Raw genomic sequence first — 24067 nt, forward strand, 5'->3', positions numbered from 1 at the left:
GGTTATACGGTAACATAATGTAACCATTGTCCATAATTTTAGCGCTTTCTGATTGACTGATCAAGCGATTAAAGTGCAGCACATCCGCCTCCCATGTTTTCATGAATCAGAACCTGCTCGACCGTGTTCTACACAGACCAGTGAGAGCGGTATGACCAAATTTTTCGAGTTTTTTATTTTCGCCTCCCACCAAACGCACTGAGTTAGTCATGAATGGCGGAAAAAATGCCGACTATTTTCACCAACTATATGCCGAGCTGCGCTGCTGGCAGGAAACCGGACTTTGATGGCCGACTTCCGCTCTGATTCGCGAAGATCGCCTCCACCACCAGTACCGACGATGACAGCGACAACGACGACGGCTGCACGGACGCAAATTAATTAGTTGCCGATGGGTTAGTAGTAGCTTGCGGGATTTTGTGTTCCCTTAGGAAATCGGATCCCAGATTTAACCTACTTCGTGAAGAGTAAATCATTACCATGATTAGTTCTGACATCGGTGAACGCGGTATACAGACAAATTACTATGCTATCAAGATTTTTTTTTCGAGACGGATTTCGCTAAGATCGAAAAGAATGACTCGCAACTTTTTCGCAATTTATCAAATGCCACAGACATAGCACTTTCTTGCGTAAAGCATATGTGAAAAGTCCTTAAATAAATTCTGATCTCATCAGTCGATAAGTCGAACGAGGCTCCTTTTCGACACTGCAAACGTGACAACCGAATCCGACGGGCGGACGATTATCATACTAATTATTAGGCTAACTCCCTTGTCCCAGATGATTTCAATTACGGAGAATGTTAGCCGTTCCTGTATCAATTATGCACGAAGCATGCCGAAGAGTTTGTAAACACACATACTTACTCCAAACTAGACAGCACCATCCAATCGAAAATCGGTGATCTCGGCAAAAAGGGAAAATTAACCACCAAAACAAAACACTTGACTCCGACGGTCCCTTCCCCATTGTGTTGTAGAAGAGTCGAACAAAAAAAAAATCGGGAAAAATTCAAAATCATAACCCAACAGTAGCAAGCTCAGAGGAAATTATCGATAAACAAGTTTCCCCATTAATTAGACCTCAACTAATTCCGTTCTTCGGTTCTAGCAGCGAGCGCTCTTGTTTACCCTACATATAGTAACGGCGATATCATCTCCGGCAACGGAATTTTCGGTCACATGTCACGTGTGCGGTGTCAGATTAGTTGCTTGTTTGGGTTTTCTATAGAGAGAGAGAGTGTGTGTGTGTTACTAGGATGGTGGTACAGGGAGGTACGATGAAATCAGTAGTTTAAAATTATGAGAGGTGATAATTTTGGTTCATAGTATGTACTCGTTGTACGCTGGTGACGCGACCCAGCAGTCAGCAAGTAGAATGCGACCAATGGCTCAAATGATAAGGAGTGACACGAGAAAATCAGTGATATTTTCAATATTCAAAACTTGCATTATATATAAATATAAATTTTACCTTCCTGTCGCTCGAAACTATGTTCTTAAAAAAAATAATTTCTCTAAATTTTTGCAGCTGCTTGTAGCAATTCGAGATATACTACACGAAACAAAAGAAAATTATTCCTACTCCCAGACTCTTGAATGGAATAATGGACTTACTGTAGAGGTTGATTTGAGAAACTGCAATGTTCGTCCCTCTCTTTCAAAACTACTGAACGAAAGATAACTTATTTGAAAATTGACTGAATTCCTTTATGTATGATTCAAATTGAAACTTAAGCTAGAAGAGTAAATAACACATAACACATCGTGGAACATGAAAATATTAGGTAAGATAGTCGCTTTCAAGGGCGATAACACAACCGAGGCTCGACTACACGATCTGCCACTGTGCCCCCGTTTAACATACTTTTTATAATGTGCTTCGAATAATAGGATAAAACATGGCGGTTTAGAATAGATGTTTCATTGCTGATATAAAATGACACATGCAAAAATTCATGACAACTATTTTTGGGAATAACTTTGGTCATCCTAAGTTTCTGTAAGATGCTAGATCATTCAAAATATCCGGGAATTAAGGCTTTTAGATTTACAGGCAAAATTGAGTCTCACAAATATTTTCTACTATACAAATTCGAGCAAGTTAATCGACCGTAATAATACAGAAAACTAGTTATCTTGATGGTGTTTTTCTTGTTGCTAAATATTATAACATGTTTAAACTCTGTTGTGTGAACATAGTATTAGCGTAAAATGTAAACTTTTGATCGCGAGAATTATTTCTTTTTTTGTTATAATATTGATGAATCGCTCATATTACCTCCGAGATTCGGAGTGCCGTCTTATACACCAATTGACTCATCTTGACGAATTGAGACAATGTCTGTATCTGTGTATGTTGGGATGGCAATTATTTCTGAAACTTGCAGATTTTGTCCAACGCCGTCCATAAAATCATATCAAGATATAGAAACCTGTTTTAATACACAATTGTACAGCCGTTATTCACATAATTGTCCCATGTATATAGGGATTCCCATAGAACATAGGACAATTAAGCTTATAACGGCAGTGTACCTTTCTGAATTTTTCCAAACTATGACTCCATAGCTGATTATGATCAATATAATTGTGGAAATGTCTATTATATTCTTAGGACACTTCGCACCTAAAGACAATGGCCAGCCACGAACACGATGGGCTACGTGTTGACAGTGAAAAACTTGAAACAAAACAATATCAACTAACTAATTTGGTCATGCTGAGGTGGGTGTGTGATGAGGGTGAAAAACCCACAAACCCACCCAGCTTAATTTGTTATGACTGATGCTGTAGTAGTAGCATAAAGATGACGGGGTTGACAGAGGGTGATCTAAGGGGGAGGGGATGACCCCTCTTCGTATAGCCCTAGCTACACTCCTGTTAAAATCTAGAAATCCTACATAAGTCGAAAAAAAAATTTGGTCCTCCGGCCTGGGATTCGGTTGACAGTTTTCAGAAAGACTGCATAATCTTTCCATATGAGAAAGGCAAAAATGCGCCAAAATCTAAAAAAGTCACCATCTGTCAATTTTTTTGTTTGCGAATTTGCATCAACCCCCTATGAACATTATTCCTGCTACTATGGACTCAGGTACCATCGTAGGTTGCAATTGCGGTCAAAGCGACATTGGTTTGTCATTAGTAATCTAGACTGACAAATCCAAGTAATTTCGGCGGCCGCACTCTTAACCCCATAACTCCGGAACCGGAATTCCAATCGACACAAAATTCAATAGCAGCCGATGGGAACTTTCATTTGAGAAAGTAATTGATGATCATTTCAATAGATTCTTAAGCTCTGGGATATTATACTGTAACAGTTTATATTGAAAATTACTGTGACCTTACTACTTAATCTATAACTCCGGTACCAAAAGTCAGAACCGAATGAAATTCGTTAGCAGTCAATAGGACTGTTATCTTTTTCATCTGAAATCAAGTTTGTAAAAATCGGTCAAGAATTCGCTGACAATTGTTGTGTTATTAGATTAGGAACTTGGCAAGATTCCCGGGGGCATCAAAAACCTTCATAGGTGGCCAACCCGAGCAAACGAAAAGCCCATAATACCCCCATGGTCATGGGTGTTTGAAATGCGTTCAAACCATGAAAATGCCATCACCATGGTCCGGTAGATCCCATATAAAATACCATATGTTGGTGTATTTATGGGTTATTGAGACCATTTTATGGTATCTTGATGGTTGTGAATTTTGTCACGGACCATATTTAAGGTCTTTTCAAGGGTCTATGTGGTGTTTGAACCCATGAGTATTTGCTCGGGAATGTGGTCCCAGCTACTACAATTGGTCATTAGTGATATAGAACCGCAGATCCCAGTAATGTTGCAGACAGTTTAATATGTATTGCATCCATTGGACATCATGGTGGTAACGGTTTATAATTTGTTGTGTGGCAGCAACTCCGGAATCGGAAGTCCGATCAATAAAAAAAATCAATAGGAAGGTTAAGGAACGTTGTAGCTTTTATTTTAGGCTAAATTTGTGCAAATCGGCCGTTATCTCTGAGAAACAGATGCGATATTTTTGTCACACACACATGGATATTTTCCGATTTTGTCGCACTCAGTCGAATACGAGACTCGGTCGTCCAGGCCTCGGTTGAGAAGTCGATGTTTGGAACGACGGCAAATTTTTCTATATGAAAAGGCAAAACTTGTTAAATAAGATTTTTTTTTGAAGATGCTCGAAATTTATACTAGGCAGACTTCGAGACCATGATGCAAGGATTAAATATTACTTTTCTTTCGATTTTCTAAAAAAAATATGTTCTTTTAATTTTTATTGTCCTTTTTTGGAGGCAAAAATCCGCGTTTTGAAAAATCCGTGTTTATTGTAAAATACGCTTAAACAACACTTAGAATATTTTTGGAAGTTTTTATTTTTATTTTCACGGATTTCGCAATTAACACGATTTTAGCAAAAAAATATTCTCCTTTTGAGTGCAGGATATGGGTATTTTTTGAATGGTCTTGACAAGCAGATGTCAGAAATTGATCTTTGACGCCATTTTGAAATCCAAGATGGCGACTTCCGGTTTAGCGAAATTCGCTATAACCCTATCAATATGTATTTTCGGGAACCTGTTATCAATTTCTGAGTAGGTCTCACCAAGAACGTTCCGAAAATACCCATATTGATTGGGTTATAGCAACCATTCCGAAAATACTTATGATAGGTTTCAAAATAGCGGCAAAAATTTCTGGCACCTACTCGTCAAGACCATTCCGAAAATACCCATATTTTTGAGGTGCAGACCATAAGAAGTCTTCTAAGTCAATTGCATTCGTAAGGACGTTGCATTTTTACAAAAACGGAAATCCGTGCGGAAAACTGCCAAAACTCTTCTAAGTTCTTAGATTTTTTTTCAGAAAAAAGTCTGTCTTTTACATTTAAAAGGATTTTTTTGGAAAAACCGCTGTAATTGGGAAATCTGCGTTAAAAAATCATAATTTGAAAGTTAACGTCAAAAAACCTCGTAAAAAACCCGAGTGTATTTGCCCTCGCAGAGTGTATTTGCCCAGTGAGTTCTCCGTATCATCCGATGTATAATTCCTCATTAATATCATACATCGAGCTTTGGTGCGAAATCTCAACTTCTGTTGGAAATTTAAAGCGAGATCGACTGCTTTTAGTACAGAGGAAATATAAATTCCTTCACCAACAGAAGCTTTCATTTTGACGGCGCCGGTGGATGAGTGGTAAGTGTGACCTCCACTCACCCCAGGGGTCGAGGTCGGTAAGATTTTATGAGATTTAAAAATGTGTGGTCACGTCTTCCTTTGGAAGGGAAGTAAAGCCGTTGGTCCCGGTCTGTGTGTTGATACGCCGATATCTAGAGTGGAGACGGTGGAGTTACCCATCAAGCGTCTCTGAGTGCTAATAGTGCGGACAGAGACCGGCGGAAAAAAACAAAAGAGCCTTTATTTGTTATATGTGGATGAATTGAAAACAGAAGGTTGTATCTTTCGCCCGTTAGAGCATAAGTGCACTGTGTAATCTATGTCTGGTGCATTTTTGCTGGATAATCTCACGCAGAGCCAGCATAGAAACAAAATTGAAGTGGATTTTTTTTTGAGAACGGTGTAACTGGAGCTGCAGAGCTGGATTTTCGGAAGGGATCCCTATCAAAGTCACTCACTACAATTGCAGACGAGACGGAAAACTAAAACAATAGTTCAGAACAAATGTAGCGTTCTGTGATTTTGATTCTAATATTGAGTATAATGTTTAGATATAGGGTCTGAAGGCTTCATAATCGCGTGAGAAAGAGCGTTTATATGCCAGTGATTGGGACCGCGTTTAGAATTTTAAAAATAGTAAAAATGTTCATTTAATCACCCAGGGGTTTTCAAGTTTCCGAGATCACTGGCGTATTTGTGTGTGGACGATCGCGAAGGATTCGAGCGATGTTTTTTTAGTCCTTATCTCGCTGGACTCCCCTGATATAATTCCCTGAAACTTGTCTAGCCTATATAGATTTTGTATTTACAATGAATCAATGGGCAACGCAAAAATTCACCATAGATAGTCGATGCTAAAATCGACATGATTAGTAATAAATATTGATTTTTAGAATCACGCGTAGTAGATCAAAGCAGATATCAACTAAACTGTTTTAACTCTCTCATACTTCAATACAAAATAGAATCAATATTTTTGAGGACTCATTTTTTTATTCCACCTCATTTAATAAACCTATTGGCGCACCTGCCTCCATGGAATGTGAAAGAATGTTTGTCAGGTGTAACTTACAAGCGTTTGCAAGTGAAAGGAATAACGAAACATTTAGAAGTGTTCAATACCATTCTGTTGGCATTACACCAACTAGAAGATATGGCCTGTGTTAAGCCAAAGAAGACCAAGCGCCATTTTGAGATTCATACCAACATAGCAACACCCACATCTAATTATTTTTATGAAAAAAAATAGCAAAGGAATGCAAATAAGTGTTCCTCAACTTGTTAGATTACTGGTAAGATATTTAAAAATACTTCGAAACTGGAAAAATACTAGAAAAAATTATGACGATCAATTCGGTTTGGTTTAACGCAGGTTATGTATCCAACTGAGCTTGTAGAAAACCTGTGTCTTCAGGATTTTTGATCAGATGGTATAGGTTTAAATTGTCAGCGAAAGACACTTATAAGCAATTGACTGAAAATTTAGATCGTTAAGATAGAGTAAAACTATGAGTGGTCCTAGATGACTACCCTGTGGAACCCCAGATTTTTTTAAATAATCAATTTTCTACAGATCGATTTATCGCATCGACCATTTGAAGTTTTATACAATTTAGAGATTATTTTTACACAGTATTTTTCTAATTTATTGAAATTTGAAAATCTTTTTCACAGTGCTCCCCCCAAACGAGTCGTAACTAGGCAAATTTTTATTTATAAACCACTCCATCTACACCACTCCACAGGGAGTTCTATAACCGGTCGATTCCTCTGCAGCTGGGTTGCGCTCTGTGGTCTCCGGTTAGTGTTTCAACAGGCAATTACAAACCGTGACTCCCGCGTGATGCTGGAAAACCCCCGACAGTAGTAAATCATCACGCTGCATCTTGTGCTAAACATCGGTAACCTGCGGTGGGCGGACGGGCGGGCGAACGGAAAAATAACAAAATCTAAATCCAAAAACAATAACATCGAAATGTTTTCTTTGGATTCTGCTTGCGCGGCGTGGACTCGCCGGCAGCGTGGTATAATGTTTTGCAAAAAAATGCCCTTCCTTGTATTTTGTATCTATTTTGTAAATTGGTGTGCGGGGAAATTTAAACATCGCCGCGGCCGACATCGAATGCCTGCTTTATTTCTTTGACCATCCGGAGAAGTAGTCTACGCATTTCCCGTACGACGGTCAACAATTTTCTTTCTCCTAGCCTGCTCCGGAGGAGGCAAGACCTGGCGTGAAAGTCAACAACAGGTGCCGCCAGCTGACTGTCTCGTACTCGTGAGTGCTGGTCGGTATGTGACCTCTGCGAATGGCGGCTTCCTTTGAAAACGGTCAAAAATTGGGAAAAAAGATGAAACAGTCGGAACAAAGTTGGTGTTTGAAGTAGGAAAACAGTTACAATAAGAGATAAACACAGATCCGTTGGATTTGTCGATTGATTTTAAAATGAACTGCTTCTGACTCCAGATGGTCTTCGCTTTGATTCAATGCTTTTTGGTGCAAAATATATACTGAAATTAGCTTTCAGTTGTTTGAAAAGGATTTGATTATATGACACTGATAAAAAAAAACTTTACTCAAAGCTCTCTCAGATCAGGCTATTTGACCCAAATCCACCAAATGATGAGCCTACTTTTCGGATCACCTCCAACCAATCCCAGAACATTACACATGCTAAAATTCGCGCTCGACCAACCGAATCCGCCTCGGAAATTACCCCTATCCACTACCAACCTATCGTTGCGGCGCCACCAAGCGAAACGTGACGCTGACTCTTTGCCTATTGTTGTTCGTTCCTATAACAACTCAAGAGTGGGAGAGAGGGCAAACCCGGAACCCGTCACATACATATCCTTCTAAGACGTCTCTTCATCATCCATTCTGCAAAGTGAAAGAATCAAGGAAAAATCAGCAGACATCAATCCTCACGCGAAAAGCGATTCCCTCTTTACCACCACTTCCGGAAAAGGCTTCCAATTTGAAAGAGAGTTAGCGCGTGGGGAGGTGGGGGCAAAAAATGCGGTTTCAGCAGTCGACTGGCGGCCGACATGTTCAAGAGCCTATTTATTATTGGCATGAACTTGAACGGTAGCAGAAAAAAACAGAGATCCGGACAAAACGGTTCCAACATAGCCGGTTTGGGGAAGGGTTTTCTCATTGGAAACAAAAACCACTTAAGAATCAATCGATTCATCTGGGTAGGCGTTGACATGGAGGAACAAACCAATTTTAGCTAAGGCTCCTCCCATGAGTCCTTTGCTGATAGTCGTTTTAGATATAGATAAAATGAAAAATATTAAAATCAATAGAATGAACCATACTAATACGATTAATGATAAGATAATCACAAAAAGTGCTTAAATAGAAACCAAAAAATGATGCAATACTAATATCAAATCAGTATAATATTGGCACTTTGCAACCTGAAACTCATAGCTTGTCTGAGTGTAATTTGTAAACTGGCCAACAGTTACGAACGATGAGATTGAATGATCAAAATAAAAATTGTCTTTGGTTGACGACTGTTTGATCGTTCCTCATTTCATTTTTTGAACTCATGTAAATTTTGGAGAAACTAGAAGACTGAACAGTGGATCGAATCCTCAAATCGTTCGCACCGCACCATCGCAGACACACGAAAAAACTCAGACCATCAGGGTGCATCAGGCATGGCCCATCGTCGAGTACGTGTCGTGTCAGAACATTCCGGGTACAAATCGGGCATCGGGAGGCAAAGTATTCCTTCCATGATATACTACTAGCACGATACCGGCTCGCCCCGTTCGTCGATGGATGGATGAGGCCGATGATGTTGTAAAGCCCCTTGTGACTGTGCTATTTTTTTTGCTTCCTCTCACTCCACTATGGCTTACTGCTGCTTCGTTTGACGGATGACGGACGGGATATTGACGAGCGAGTGTAGAGGTTAGTTTTTGTCATGTTGTGTGATATCTTCGGGGGTTATGTTGAAATTACGTAATCGTTACACAAGTATGTTAGATTAGATATTTTCAATTGACAAACTATTTCAATGTCTCTACAACTTGTGAACTAACACAGCTCGTAAACCTCCGACTACGTAGTTTTTGTCCGCTCCCTACCCATACCCAGAGTCAGCTTTTGATATGACAGCTGGATGGCGGAATGTAGATTTAACGAAGTCGACCGCCGTTTATATTAGTTTGGAAGCGTGCTCATCATCGGAGGAAACGCACAATAGCTGGGTTGAGTACTTAGTAATACACATGTATTTTTGAAATTTCCGCATGGCAGCGTAGAACATGTGTCCTACACGTTGAACCTTGGGAAACTGCTGCCAAATATCATTCAGTAGCAATTTCTTTTTCTTGGATCCACTCGACGACATGTTTACGAATGCTGCTGCTTAGTTGCTGGGTCCCCCGATCGCAATCCGGCAGTAAGTACGGAAGGATTGAGGAATTTGCATCATTCTGTTCGAGATAACGATACACGAATGATAAAGTTGATTGCGTCCCTCCTCTCGCAGCTGATGGAACGTGTATTTTAATTTCTGCTACCCCGATTGAGCTGAGGTGGCAGGAATTTGATGTCTTGCGAGTTATGATATTGACTGTAATAAAGAATTTTTTTTATTGAAGAAGTCGTATGTGACATCTGAAACTTGATGTAGACTATTAGTAGACACTTTTCTGCTTGGTTTGAGTAGTGTGACATATTTTGGATATAGTTCAAGTTCACAAGATTTATTTAATGTTTAGCACTCTAATATGGGTCATCTTCGAAGATTGTGCAACGTTTACGATTTCAGACAAACACAGAGTGCAAGCTAAACCTCAAATTTATCACAATAAAACGAACAAATGGTTTCCCGGAAACAATAGCAGCTATAGCATGAGCAGTATTTAAGGCATCATCTAAATTAGAATGAAACAGCGCTGAAACAATTCGCTGGACAAAGCCATTTAGTAATCAGCAATATAGTCATTATTTCTGTTTGCGGTTTGTCCTTTAGCTGACAATAGCGTAAAAAGCCGTTCGGTCTTTCAATTTACATTCTGGTTTCTCAATAACTTAAACAGCGTGGTCTTTGAGAATCCCTTTACCATTCTTAATGTTACGTTTTATTACAATGTCAAATTTTATTCTGAAAAAGATTCAATTACTTAGGTAATGTAGGACGGGGAAACCGCTGAAATCGTGAGAATTACGATAGTACAAACCCGTCGCCGAAAAAAAGCCTCGTCATTCATGGATGGCCCCTAAATGGACTAATCTGATTCTGTCTTGCTCGATGGGGTCGTATGGTGGACGAATGAATTTGGCAGGATATTTTCCAATAGGACTCAGCAAATGGACAACGAGTCTTAATGCTAGCTAAACGGTGCGTAGGGTAAAGTACCTATTTTCACCATATTAAAGAGGGAAATTTATCCACTCTTCAAAAAAACTACACCAAGTCAAACATCAACCACAAACGTTTAACAAAGTAGAACTTTTATTTTCATCTGCTGTGCTACTACCCCCTTCTGTATGTGATACAGTCAAATTGTTGCCCATCCAAGGGTAGGCGTGAAGTAGCGATTAATTTGATAAGAATTCTGTCGCACTGAGCATTCCATGTGCTCGCGGTTGTGTTGTATATGTATTGTAAAAACAGCGATCGCCTTACTACTCGTGTGTCAAATCGCGTGAAACTGCTGCTATTTATCAACAGGCAGTGCACAGTGGGATCAACCGGGAAACAGATGTTTATAATATTTTTGTCATTTGGGTATTTTCGCAGGATATATTCATACCACTGTTGAACTAATTTTAAGGTTAGGTTTAGAGATATTTTTTTAATACACCACAGTGCACTCTGGAACGCGCGCCGTGGTAAATTAATCTGTACAAGCACCTGAGGCCACATATAATTTAAAGAGCAATAGAGCGCGGTTCTCTCGCAACAAACTACCCCATCGCCAATCCATTTATACAGCTCCAATAGAAAGAGTTTTCTGCTTTTTCTCTGGTGTGTCATCATTGTATCTTCCGTGTATGCATGAAACTGGCACACCAGCGTATCATTAGAATGAAATGCTATCAGCGCCTGGCAGCAGTCATGCGTCAATAGCAGAATGCGAGCTGATATGAACCGCAGCAGCTGCTACGCTTACAAAGTCAGACACCAAACTAACGATTTTTTCTTATGTTCCCTTTTTATACGTATCGCAGTTCATTCGATGAAAAAGAGGCAGTCCTAGCAACACTTGCTACTTGAGCGAATTGTACCGACCAATCATGGATCAGATAAGGAATCATCCATGAATGACGTGGCATTATATGGGGGAGGTGGTATTTTGTGATGATGCGTGACGACAGGGGGGTAGGTCGTCATACAACGTAGCTTTATTAAAGAGGAATAGGGGTTGACCTGATGTCACGACAATCTTACCCGTTTCTTTAAACTAACATCGTTTATTTTTTTCTTTATTTTTTACGGGGTCAAGGGGGAGAGTTACCGTCAAACTACGTAATTACCGGGGGTATTTAGAGGTTTGTGACGAAATGCGACGATGGGGGAGGGAGGTGTTGAAAATCACTCAAAAATGCTACGTCATTTTTGGATGATCCCTAATTACTACTTTCCTAAAATCCATTATTTCCGTTATTTTTAGTAATTGTACATCCTTCGGAATTGCATACAAAATTGTTGTGCATACTCAGGTTTTTTCGCGGTTTTTACGCGGATTTTTATATTTACTCGGTTTTCATTTACGCCGATTTTTTTAATTTACGCGGTATCCATTCATGAGGTTCCCATTAACGCGGATTTTTATATTTACACGGTCTTCATTTACGCGGATTTTGAAATTTACGCGGCTTTCATTTACGCGGATTTTGAAATTTACGCGGTTTTCGTTTACGCGGATTTTGAAATTTACGCGGTTTTCATTTACACGGCCTGTATCCCCCACGTAAAAAAACCTGAGTGTATTTCCAATCAGATAGCGTAATAATCTTATTCTTTTCATTCAGCTCAACGCCAGATATTCACGTTTAAAAAATCGGGTAAAATTCCGGCAGAAAATTTTGAAACGGGACCCCTATATTGAAACGTTAGAAGTATTCTACTATAAAAAATCGATGCAAATATCCTACCGGAAAAAACGGTAGACAAAGAAATTGAGTTTCTTTTCTTGCGGGACATCACGCAGGACTAGGGGTTTGCTCAGAAAAACAAACTGTGTTTTCGTTTTTTTGTTTGTTTGAAATACTAAAAGACATTGATTTCGAAAAATCTCATCGACCCATTTCTTTGCTTCCGCACGCAGTTGTTGAATATAATCTATTTTGTATATTTAATCAATTTTGTCGAAGATACTATTGATTTTATAGAAATTTTCGATTGAAAACGTTTAATTTTAGTAAGTTGAACTAAGAATCAGTTTTTATAACTGTACATGATACACATTACACGAACAGTTTTTAAAATAAATTTAGCAATTGATCTTCTGATGAAATTTATTTTTACTTGGCACATTTAGGTAAGCATCTGTTTTATTTCCGGATGTGTTATGCCCACAAATAAAACAAGACTGAGAAAACAATCGAGTCGGATGAGATACAGTACTTTCGTGTTGATCGAAAACCAAAACTTGATTACGAGGTGTTATTATCTTCGACGAGGATATGTATTCCAGTGAAATTTATTGGTAAATGGAGCATATTTTGTTATTAGATGGTAAGATCCATAAGGATATCAACCCAAAAATTAGGAAAACAATTTATAGTATCTTTGCCGTAAATATAATATTCTAAAACTACACTGAAGAAGCCAATCTCTTTTTTGCTCATGCATATAATCTTACCTTCAGCAGTATTCTAAACATACTCTTCGAAGACTCACCAGGTACCAAAACACCATCTGAGACTTTGACAAGGCCCAAATCCTGTTTCATCGGATAAAACCTTATGATCCTCGATTTCCGTCCAATAATGTGGTAATGTTTTCTACAGCAATGCTTCACTCCTCCATCTTTAATAGGTATTTTCTTTTTAATTCAATTTCTATTATTTTTGACGGCGTCGGGGGTTGTGCGGTGAGCGTAACTTCTGCCAACCAGATTGGACCTGGGAAGGAGCGACGTTATCATAGTCCATATTGTTTGTGTGTTGAAGCCTAGGGTCTAGGTGGAGACAGCTTCTCTGGTATCGCTGATTGGCACTCACCGTGGACTGATATCGGCGGCAAGAAAAAGTTCGTTGAAGACATCACAGCCTGAAAAAAAATATTTTTGAAATATATAACTCGCATGTGAAAAGTAAAATTGGTGTTTTTCCGGATTGCTCCCACTGTACAGCGGTCAGACATGTGACGACTGCCAAAGTGATATGATGGGCACTATGCGCTTATTTTTATATGTGTGAATGCTGACACTTTTACTGACTCTTCGAGCAATCGCGCTGGTTAAACGGTTTGACCTGACCGTTCGCTTGAATGATTTTTTTTCTGTATTCTACATGCACGGGTGTAGGCATTGTTTTGACGAGTACGTTATCGCTTTATTGATCGAAGTGCGTTTGTGCTATCGCCATTAGACTAACGATATTTTAACCTTAATTACGGTACAACGGTTTAAGTTGATCTTTGGCAACAGTAATGATTGACCGTTATGGGCTGCGCATTTTCAATGAGGTGTTAATAGCAAACTAAGATGATATAATAATAGACGGTAGCATATCAGAAATGCAGATGAGTGCATCGCGTGCTACTGCAACCTTTTCACCCAACGATTGAATAAATTGCGACGATGCACAAAGCGTACAATAATTACCGAGCAAAAAACCAACGATTCGCGCTAATTGTCGATTTATTTACATACTTCATTTGAAACAACCTGCCTGGCATTGATCTAACCTCTCGCAGGTTCGTATCGCGTTGTCGTTTTTTGCTGACGACTTCCAAAACACGCTGGGAAAATTATTGTATATTTCACCAATATACACACTACAGCCGATGCAACGGTGCTCTGTGCTAAAATACATTGCACGTCGTCTTATCAAGTGAACTTCACAAATAGTAGCTGATTTTTTCACTTTCAAACGATGGAATGAGTGGGAAGCATAAAAACAAAATGACAATTTTCAAACTAATAACGATGTTTGTGAAGGTTCCACATTCGCCAATCAGCGAGCATATTTCCACCTTAATTAGTATTATGCAGCAATTGCAGTTGTATTTGCTACCGTTTCCAATGATTAATTTCGATCTCACGTTTTAGCGAGTGCGGGAACGCCTTTGTTCGTTTGAAACGATGCTACGTTTCCCGACTTTAATGCTGAACAAAAGATTGCTCTCGGAAATTGACGAATGCATGCCAGAGTTTCGGATCGGCGGTTCAGCATTTCGAAAAGACGTGATTCCGTCGTCCGTTGAATCTTCCTATGGGCTGGGATGCAGTTGGATGCTTTGACCTCTACTGTGAGCATCTTCAATTGTAGGTGTGGGAAGATAATGCGCTATTTTTCTCTGGCAATGAACCGGAGCTAGTTAAAGTTTTCGAAGGCGAATGTGTGATTATCGGATTCGCCGATTCAGCATCAAATTATGATAGTTTGATGAGATCGTTTTTCAAAAAGTATCGTCTATTGTTGTATTTCTTAATATGTTTATTTATTTAATCGTTATCTATTGATACCAAGTTTATATCAAATGGATAAAATCCGAAAATGAATCCAATTTCCACACAGCACGTGTCCCCCATTGTGATACACGAACCGGCTTCAGAATGCAGTCGTCCTCAATCTTAAGGCAAATAACTGCAATTTGACATGTCTCGTAATGGCCTGTGCTGCGGTTTTGTACAATAGAAAGCAAACCTCCACGTTATATGCGTAACATTCCATAGTCCCGAAGTCCACAAAGTTGTTCAGCAGACTGAGATAAATCAGGTAGGGACGAGGGTTTGAACGAGGAACGAGCTGGTCAGCAAAGGTCCTATACGACGCCGTCAACGTGCAACGAATTGAATTCAATTTAAATTCATTGAGGGCAACCTTAAGTAGTCCACTGACCGACTAGCGCGCGATCCGTCGAGCATCGACCAGTAAAGTACCGTTGCACCTTCGATACGACGATGCATTTGAATAGGGGAATAATTTCAAGATTTCCACGTTCTTACCCAGCAACAGCTGATCAATTTGAATTTACATCGAAAAAAAAAACAAACGCTGGAGAAGCAGATGTCATAAATCAAACCGTAAGCGTGGGTTGGTTACGTAAAATGTAAACCGTTTACCGGTGTTGTCGGGCGATCCCTTCGGTAGCTGACTTTGAACCTCGCGCTTTTAACCTTTGAGGAAACTTCCATAATTTATGTGGCGCAGAATAAATTTGAAATCAATCGTTCGCCCATACCCAAAAGTTTATCGTTGATGCAGGATGTCCCTCTGGTGACATTAGATATTAACAATGGTTTGAAATGTGATCGATTGTTCTTGGTCGATCAGGCAGAAAGCTGTTTGAAAATAAAAAACGAGTTCCCCCCGTATACATCACAAAACCTGCTCATCCGTTGGTTGTTGGTGGCGGCTCTGGCAGTAGCAAGCTACTGGAATCGTGCTTTTTTCTATTTACTGGCTCCCTACAGCGACTCTACTCGAGTGAAGCGCGTTTTTTGTAATTCTCGCTAGACGACGAATAAGCAAAAATTAATTCCACCGCATGTCATAATGTGGCGTGGAGCGGTTGCTGCAATCGGCGAACAGCTGCTCGTTGGATTGCTACACGCACACAATCACATCACACGTAGAAATTGTGATTCTTGATTGATAGAATGACTGTGCGCCGTGTGGCAGTTTGTTAGTTCAAGTTTATATTAAGTTCGATAGTGCAGTGCTAGATGATGTTGAATTTTCACTGAGCAGTTCAATTAAAAATTTATGTAAATGGTCAAAATTAGCCACGAACCTCCGCGATTTGGATAATGCTTGGCAAATGTTTTCGATATGGAAAATTATACATTTTAGTTTAGTGTGCACGGAAACCCTAGGCTAGGGCTAAAGAAACTGGGATATAGAAATATAAGAAATGCATTTTTTTAATCTATAACATTTTACGCTATAATAACTTTTCGTGTATATTATGTTTTATCCTTGGGCGATTTTCAACCATATATTTTTAAGTTGAAATAACGAAATCCGTCTAACACTGTTGCGATAAATTTGCGGTTATTTGCGCGGATAAGATTAGCTATTCTATGCAATGCTCCCACGAACGGCCGTTGAGAGTTTAAATTTCCATTGTTTAGAAAACATTGGCTACTCTCGGTAGCCGGCTGCCCAGAGATTAAAAAACTCCAAAATTAAACAATAACAAAATGCTTGTGGCTTTCAAAAAAGTTTATTCGAAAGAGCGATGTGTTAACGATGATAATCGTTAGCAAGCATACATTTGGATCGATGGTGTATAATTAAAATTGTACAAGCCGTCGCTTTAAAATCGAGGTTATTAGTTGTTTGTGGTAACGCACACTCTTTAGGAATTACTCATTTATGAAAATGGCAAACTTTTAGAAAATATAAAGTCTCCCACGCAGAAGAAAGTTTCATCTGAATCTTACTCAATTCAGAAGCTAAAATTCGCTCCATTGTCACAGCAGGATAAGCAAACGTATTGACCCATGCGTCTGCTTGCAAAATTCAAATCTAATGTCCTCTACCCCACTGTATGAGAGGTGAATAAATATCGGTGACAAGCCAAAGCTACAGTATGCCCTACGAGCAAAATGTGTTGCTGTCGACTTTTCAAAATGTTTCGTCAGACGATATACCAAGAGGAACTTTTATTCAGGTCTTCGCAACTACCTTCGTGTGGTGAGAATGCGTCATATAAAACCCATCTCATACTACTTGATTATTCAATGTAAATCAATCCACACTGTGACATATGAGACGATCGAAGATAAAAGAGTATGCTTTAGCTCGTCCTAGTCCGCATCAGCTAGCCAAACTTCCAGCGGCACTTTCCCTTGTACAAAGAAGGGTGCGACGAATCTCAGGGAATCGTCATTACAGTACGCAACACTTGGCATTTTGTACGAGTCCCATGGTCAATGTCAACTAGTTGCTCCAGCAATAGCTGAGTTTACACTAGCCAGGATGTCATCGAAGCACCTTTGATACCGATCCGCGCAATCGAGAGCATTCCAATTGTTGACAGACTGACAAAGTCGCGCACGGTGAAGGCGTAGCACCGAAGATCGCTATATTAATCACGCAGAATCACGCTGTTTCTCTTGATTGATTCTCCACAGAAAACATCAAGACAGATCTTTTTCCAACTGAGATAAGATGTCGTGAAAAGCTTTCCCCGTATATCGGAACACACCGCAGAATGCCGTGTCTGAATTGCAGCAAAACGTCTACCAACGGCAAGTAAATCCGATCCCTTCAGCAGTTCTCTATACATTTCTATTTACAATCGTTTGATTTCGCCGGTGGTCGATTTGCAAACGTGACTGCTTGTCACTCCAGTGGGTCTAGGTTAAATTCCAGCGCCGAGGTCGTTGGGATTTTCGGAGAAGGAAAATCTCTCTGTGTCCATGTGTTGATGGGTCGACATCTACGGTTCAAATAGTGACGCCGTCCGACTGGCATCAGTCATCGGCATTCAATGCTGACAGAGATGGGCACCTAACGCTGGCAGATGATGGGAAGTAAATAACCATTTTTAGAGCCAGCGTTGATCCCCACAGTGCTAAACAGGCCCAAAGCCCCCCCCCCAGTTCCAAGAGAACCAAAGCCCCTCTAGTCCACAGCTCCCAAGAGTTACAAGGGTTTCTGTAATCAAGGTCCCAATGTTTCTAAAGGTCCCAAATGTGAAGGTTCCAAGAGTCGAAAGTCCGAGGATTTCTAAAAATATTTAAAGGTTAAAGGTCCCAAATGTTACGAAAGTTCTAAAGGACCCTAATCCCAGAGGTGCTTTGGTGACATACTGTTTGAGCTTGTTGCATCCGACCGGCTTGTTCACTACCGCTTTTCTAACCCCAACAGCACTAAACTTTCCCAAAAACCCCAAAAGTTTCAAAGATCCCAGGAGATCTATAAGTCCCGAAAGTTTCCTAAAAGTTAATTCGATCCTAAAAGTTAGTGTCCCAAGTGTATTGAAAGTTCCAAGAGTTCTAAAGGTACCAAAAGTTCCGAAGCAACCGAAAGTTTCGAAAATTCCAAATGACCCAAATCCCCTTTAGTCCAAATGACCCAAATCCCCTTTAGTCCTAAGATTCAAAGCTTCTAAGAGTAACAAAGGTCCCAGTAATCCCAAAGGTCCCAAGGTTTCTAAAGGTCCCAAATGTTAAGGTCCCAAGGTTTCTAAAGGTCCCAAATGTGAAGGTCTCAAGAGTCTCGAAAGTCCCAGGGTACTAGCTACTAAAAGTTCCAAAGGTCCCAAATGTAACGAGTTCCCAAGGACCCAGTAATCCCAAAGGTATCTGAAGGTTATAAGAGTTTCAAGGGTTCTAAAGTTCCAAATGTCCCAAAGTCGCCTATGGTCCCAAGGATCCCAAGATTACTAAATGTCCTTACAGTTCCGGAGGTCCCCTTATTCGCAAACGCGCCAAAAGTGAAGGTCTCAAGCGTTCCGAAAGTTCCAAGTATTTCAAAAGTCACGAAAGTTTCGAGGGTTCCAAGAGATGCAAATGTTTCAAAAATTTCAAGGGTCCCCAGAGTTTCAAAGGCCCAAGAGTGCCAAAGGTCCCAGAAATTCCGAAATAAATTTCTATGATCACAGGTGTTCTAATACTTCTAAATGTTCTAGACGTCCCAAAATTTGCAAAACTCTCAAGTCACGGAGATTCCAAGAGTCTCAAAGACCTCTTTGGACGCAATGGTCTTAAGGGCTCCAAAGATCCCAAAAGTTGCAAAGGCCTCCTCGGTCCTAAAGGACCCAAGGCTTCTTAAGGTCTCAAAGGTCACGAAGGCCTCAAGAATCCCTAATATACCAAGAAGCAAAACATTTTAGAACCCTCAATAGCTCAAGGGTCCCTAAAGTCCAAAGGTCCCTAGAGTCCAAAGGTCTCAAGAGTGCAATGTTCCTAAGAATCCAACAGTCCAAAGGTGCCAATGTTCTAAGAGTCCAAAGGCCTAAGACTGCAAAGATACGAAGAGTAGAAACTTGTGCACACTACAAATATTGCAATCGTTGGGACACCAATCCAATGCACAAATCCCTATACTGCCCCTGGGCTATGGTGACGTCCCAGGAAGAACACATGATAATCGCATTGGCGACAGTGATCATACCCTGCCTCTAAAGCGATATCACACACAACCGAAGCAGCTACCCAACACAGTTATTCCATTTAATTTCCCCGCTAGATACCCACACCCGGGTTTTTATTGTCGTCTGGTCTAATTTTAGCTCATTACCCATCAGAATTCGGTAGGTGATAGAGCTTATGGAGACTGTCGATTTTTGGTCCCTTGCCTAGTTAGCAGAGGTATGACGGGGGCGAACCCGCTGTTCGAATTAAATAATTCATTTTTTGGAACTTGTAAGTCCCAATCCCTCATTTAAGCTTTTTTGTAGAAAAATGGTAAATGATCATATAAAAAATCACCCCCTGGGCAGGATTCGAACCAGCAACCCTTGGGACTCAGGCCCAATTTACAAACTCTTCTAACTATTAACTCGTTGATAAGAAAAAAAAACGCCAAAAACGTTATTCACTATGAAGTCAAACATTTCTTTGCACTAAGACTTGATGTTTGCATTCCGCAACGGTGAACATTTCTTTTAAAGTTCTATTCCAATAAGGCAGTTCCAATCATTGAGCCTGCGCGCTGCTTTTGAGTTTAGGAACCTCCAGTTAGGAACCTCGAATTCTTTGTTCCTAGGGAATCTTTGTGCAGCAGATCCCGGTCGATGCTCCGTATTTTTTACCTAATCAATATACCAGTATCTGAAATAGAAACCAAAGAACTGGCGTAATCATGAGCAAATTTCGTCCCTGTTATGAATGATGTAGCTCTAATGTTGAATACAAGATCAACGGTATTTCAGCGGTTTGTTAATTTTTCTAAATACTGCTTTGAAAAAAGTTACCGGAATTTTTCGTGGATGATTCTTCAGAAACTCGTAGTTTTTATTTCTATATTTTACGGCACGGTAAGTTTGACGAGCTCTTCTCATATAAACCATCCGATAATGCCTAAATGCGTATTGAAAAAGCCGTTATTTAAATGCCAGAATTTATTCGTGCCTGTGGAGTGCGCATAATAATTTGTGCTTAAGGATCCAACTCATTTCGGCCCTTTTCTAACACAATTTTGACTTTGTTGTAGACCTTGCACTGATGGTGGGTTCATTACAACATCATCATATAAGAGGAACTTATGGGCAATACGAATTAGAACCACAAATTCTGTTTAAGAAAGTTGCAACTGAATTTGGAAATATTTTGGCAAAAACTGTTGATTGAATTAGTAAAAAAAAAACGAAAAATGCAAAAACGATGTCCTGCATCTTGATTTGATTTTACTTCAAATTTTACGAAAAAGTTTTTTTTTATAGAATTATACAGAAACTTACGACATATTTTAATAATAATTTTTAGGACATTTTGGAGGGCCCATAAAAATGATCTTTTGAAAAGCTCCAAGAAAAATCGAGTAATGTAACAAAAAATAAGGTTAATTCTAATAATGTTAGCTTTTGGTTATTAAAATGTGAAAACACAATTAAAAAACTACCTTAATTTTTGCTCAGCAACTTCCAGCAATTCCAGCCCGATCAACCGACTAATACCGCCTGCACTACTGAACACTGCTTCCACGTGCACTAATTATCTATTCATTTGTTCTTATTCCGCACTTTTCTCGGTTTATTCAACTTCTCACCTTCAATTCAACCACCAGAAACTCTACTCAACAGCAAATCGATCCTTCGCTATTTACTTTCGCTCGATGATCCCAACTTGAATCAAATTTACTTCTTCTGCTGCGCTAAGATTCCGAACAGGAACGAACAATTTATTTTCTATGATTTGCAGAAAAAAAAAAACATCACTACATTGCCAAATTCACTTATTGTTCATTATAACAATCACGCTATTCGATGAGGCGTATAAGCCAAAGTGTCGAAATTGATCTCTATATTTGTTTTTCCGCTTCGCTCTGGGCAAATGTCGTTCGGTGGAAGATCAACAGAAACCTATTAAAAACAACTTACTCAAATTTGAATAGTCACACAACCATTACTGGGAGGTCAAAGTCTCGAAAGTTTCAGTTTATCTCATATCGGAATTGGAATACCAAAAAAACTTGAATATTCCATACCGGTGCAATTTTTTTATCATTCGAAGCCGGACCAAGTAAAGCATGCTCCATGTTGGGTGAAGATTGTTCCGACTCATAGGTGGAAGGGTAGGTACATAAGAAGCGAAAACAAAAAAAAACAGCTAAAGCAATGAATAAGTATGACTACGGGAAAGTTGTCTGGCCGGCTTTACTTGTTGGTGTTCCACAAAAGCCGGCTTTTCGAAGGAGCAAACCGCTGAGCCGCCTCTCGGGACCGGTTTGCAAAGTTGCAAGACGAGTGTTGCTGAGCTTCATTTGGCGAAAAGAAAAATGCAACGGCTAAATGACAGAAAAATTTCTCGCCGAATCAAGGAGTGCCATGGGGAGTTTGAACTGCTATCGATATATTTTAATATAATTTAGGTTAAGTATTGTGCAATATAACACTTGATTTCTAGTCAAAGTTATAATTGGTAATAAAATTACGGCTTACGACCAAGTGAAAGAATGCTCGTGAAATTTTCTAATTAGAATTTGTTAATGGTCCTTCTAATAATGAATCTGTACATAACCTTAGCTTACAGGAGTTGCATTTTATAACAAAAACACGCTCATTGAAATCACCTGCACTTCACCGCTGACGTTTCACACTGATCTCCGAAACGACTAACCACAGAACCGGAAGAACTATTCCGTTCATTCAGAACACGAACGAAGGAACATCATTTTTACCGTTATCTTTTATCGCGGCTCACAACACACAGCACTACTTTTTATTCTCGAAACAGAAAATATTTTCACCAACGAATCAAAGCAACCCCCCGATCACTGCAATATATGAAGTTCACGAAATAAAAAAAACGCCACTAGAAGATCAAGCAACGACAGCATTCTGTTGCTGCTACTAGTCTTCGGTGCAGCAGTACACATACAGCGTATGAAATTTTATGCTGCAACAACTACACTTTCAATCCCTCTGCTTTATTAACTCTGCTGAATGGGAACGGCACTGTATTTCAAAGCCGGCAAAACTTCGACACGTCCTAACGAACTCACGGTTCAACTGGAACTGCTGAAATGTTTCCGTTCCCGTCGGCGAAATGCTAGGCTAGCTCGAATGTGCATGCAATGCATATGGCAGAGTATGGCACTACCACTAAGATACGGCGCTCACGAGTGCGCTGAATAATAAGCGGTTGGGTACTGCTGAGTGATATTTTGTTTACAAAAAAGTATGTTGGCGGTAGAATCGGAACGATAGTAGCATAAAATGAGTGGCTTCTCTGTCGGAAAAGCGCGAAGGTTTGTTCAAGATGAATGAAATACAGGTGTTCCAATTTAATGAGAATGTTTTCATTCTCGACAATTATAATATAATTCTCGACAAACATATGATTACGGCCTAAAAGCCAACTGTCAAAATCCACTTTGAATGGAAATTCCGGACAAACCGTTACTAATCGAACACAGTTCACAAGAGTTTATGAAAGAGAAAACTTTTCTCTTTCGTTTACTACCAACATTTGTGATTGGCGTGTAACGGTTTGTCCGGAATTTCCAATCAAAGTGGATTTTGACAGTTGGCTTTTAGGCCGTAATCATATGTTTGTCGAGAATTATACATATTATGGAATAAAATATTATGGAGTAAATCGCGGACTGTTAGAGCATGTTCAGGAGTGTTTCAGTTTTAGATTCAAAATTTTGACAGTTCTATTATATGAAACTGAAAATTTTAAAACTGTCCCCAGCAGCAGTTTTAGCGGATGTTCTATTTAGTTTAAAATTCATGTCACGCCGTGCTTTCAGCGTCACTGCATTCAAATTTATTTTTCCCCAGTCTATCGGGTCTAAGTGTCTGTGCTGAAAACTTTGCATTTAAAACACAGTTCTAAACGTGTTTTAAAATCATCAACAAATAGAACGGCGTCGTATAACAGTTTTAAATTTTAAAACAAAACTGTTCGAATTTATAAAACAAAGTGCTCTGCTGGGGATGTGAATGTTTCAATTTCAGCTCTTTTTTGAAACTCCTATACAAAATAAAACGCTACTGAACATGCCCTTACGCTACAATCAGACGAACACATACCACGTGGACAAAAAACCTTCATTTTAAACCGTTTCCTCCCCCTCCGTGGACAAGCGTGGACAATTCCTGTATCCCTACCCCCTCTCCATGCGATGTCCATGTGTACTTTTCAATTTTTTGGGCAATTTCATGAAAAAATGGGTTTTTAAAAATTTTTGCTTTGTGTTAGGCTACCATGGCGAAGAGGGGCAATGAAAATCGTTCAAACTTTGATCGCAGAATATCACTTATTTCTTTCGTCTTTTGTGAAATTTCCATGGAAATAACTCATTTCTGATATTTGCGGTTTAAAGATTCATCTTAATAACATAAAATTGAAGTAGCCTATGGATTCTTAAATTGGCTCGTAGTTTCAACCACAAGCTTTCAAATCCAAAATTAGTGGTATTTGACCAAGCCAAAGAAGATTGAATTAAATGTTCAGACAAAAAAATTCTCGGATATTGTTTCGCGCGATTTCCTCTGATTTTTTTCTATGATACACACTATGCTGCTATAGGCACTTCATATA

General features: G+C 39.5%; 1 protein-coding gene across 10 annotated transcripts in view; it reads right to left on the reverse strand.

Annotated features, from left to right (window-relative positions):
• The window catches only part of LOC131690055 (protein gone early), a 173000-nt gene extending 150458 nt beyond the window's left edge, over positions 1–22542 (reverse strand). The window contains exons 1-3 of one of the 10 annotated variants that reach the window (XM_058975590.1): positions 22397–22542; positions 22089–22292; positions 20919–21378 (exon numbers count right to left, since the gene is read on the reverse strand). The gene's annotated coding sequence lies outside the window, so the exon portion shown is untranslated. Of the gene's footprint in view, positions 1–20918; positions 21392–22088 lie in introns of all 10 variants that reach the window. The other 9 variants (XM_058975598.1, XM_058975563.1, XM_058975572.1 and 6 more) reach the window with 9 other exon arrangements.
• Between the last annotated feature and the right edge of the window lie 1525 nt (positions 22543–24067).

This window comes from Topomyia yanbarensis, chromosome 1 (assembly GCF_030247195.1).
Source record: "Topomyia yanbarensis strain Yona2022 chromosome 1, ASM3024719v1, whole genome shotgun sequence".
Lineage (NCBI taxonomy): Eukaryota > Metazoa > Arthropoda > Insecta > Diptera > Culicidae > Topomyia > Topomyia yanbarensis.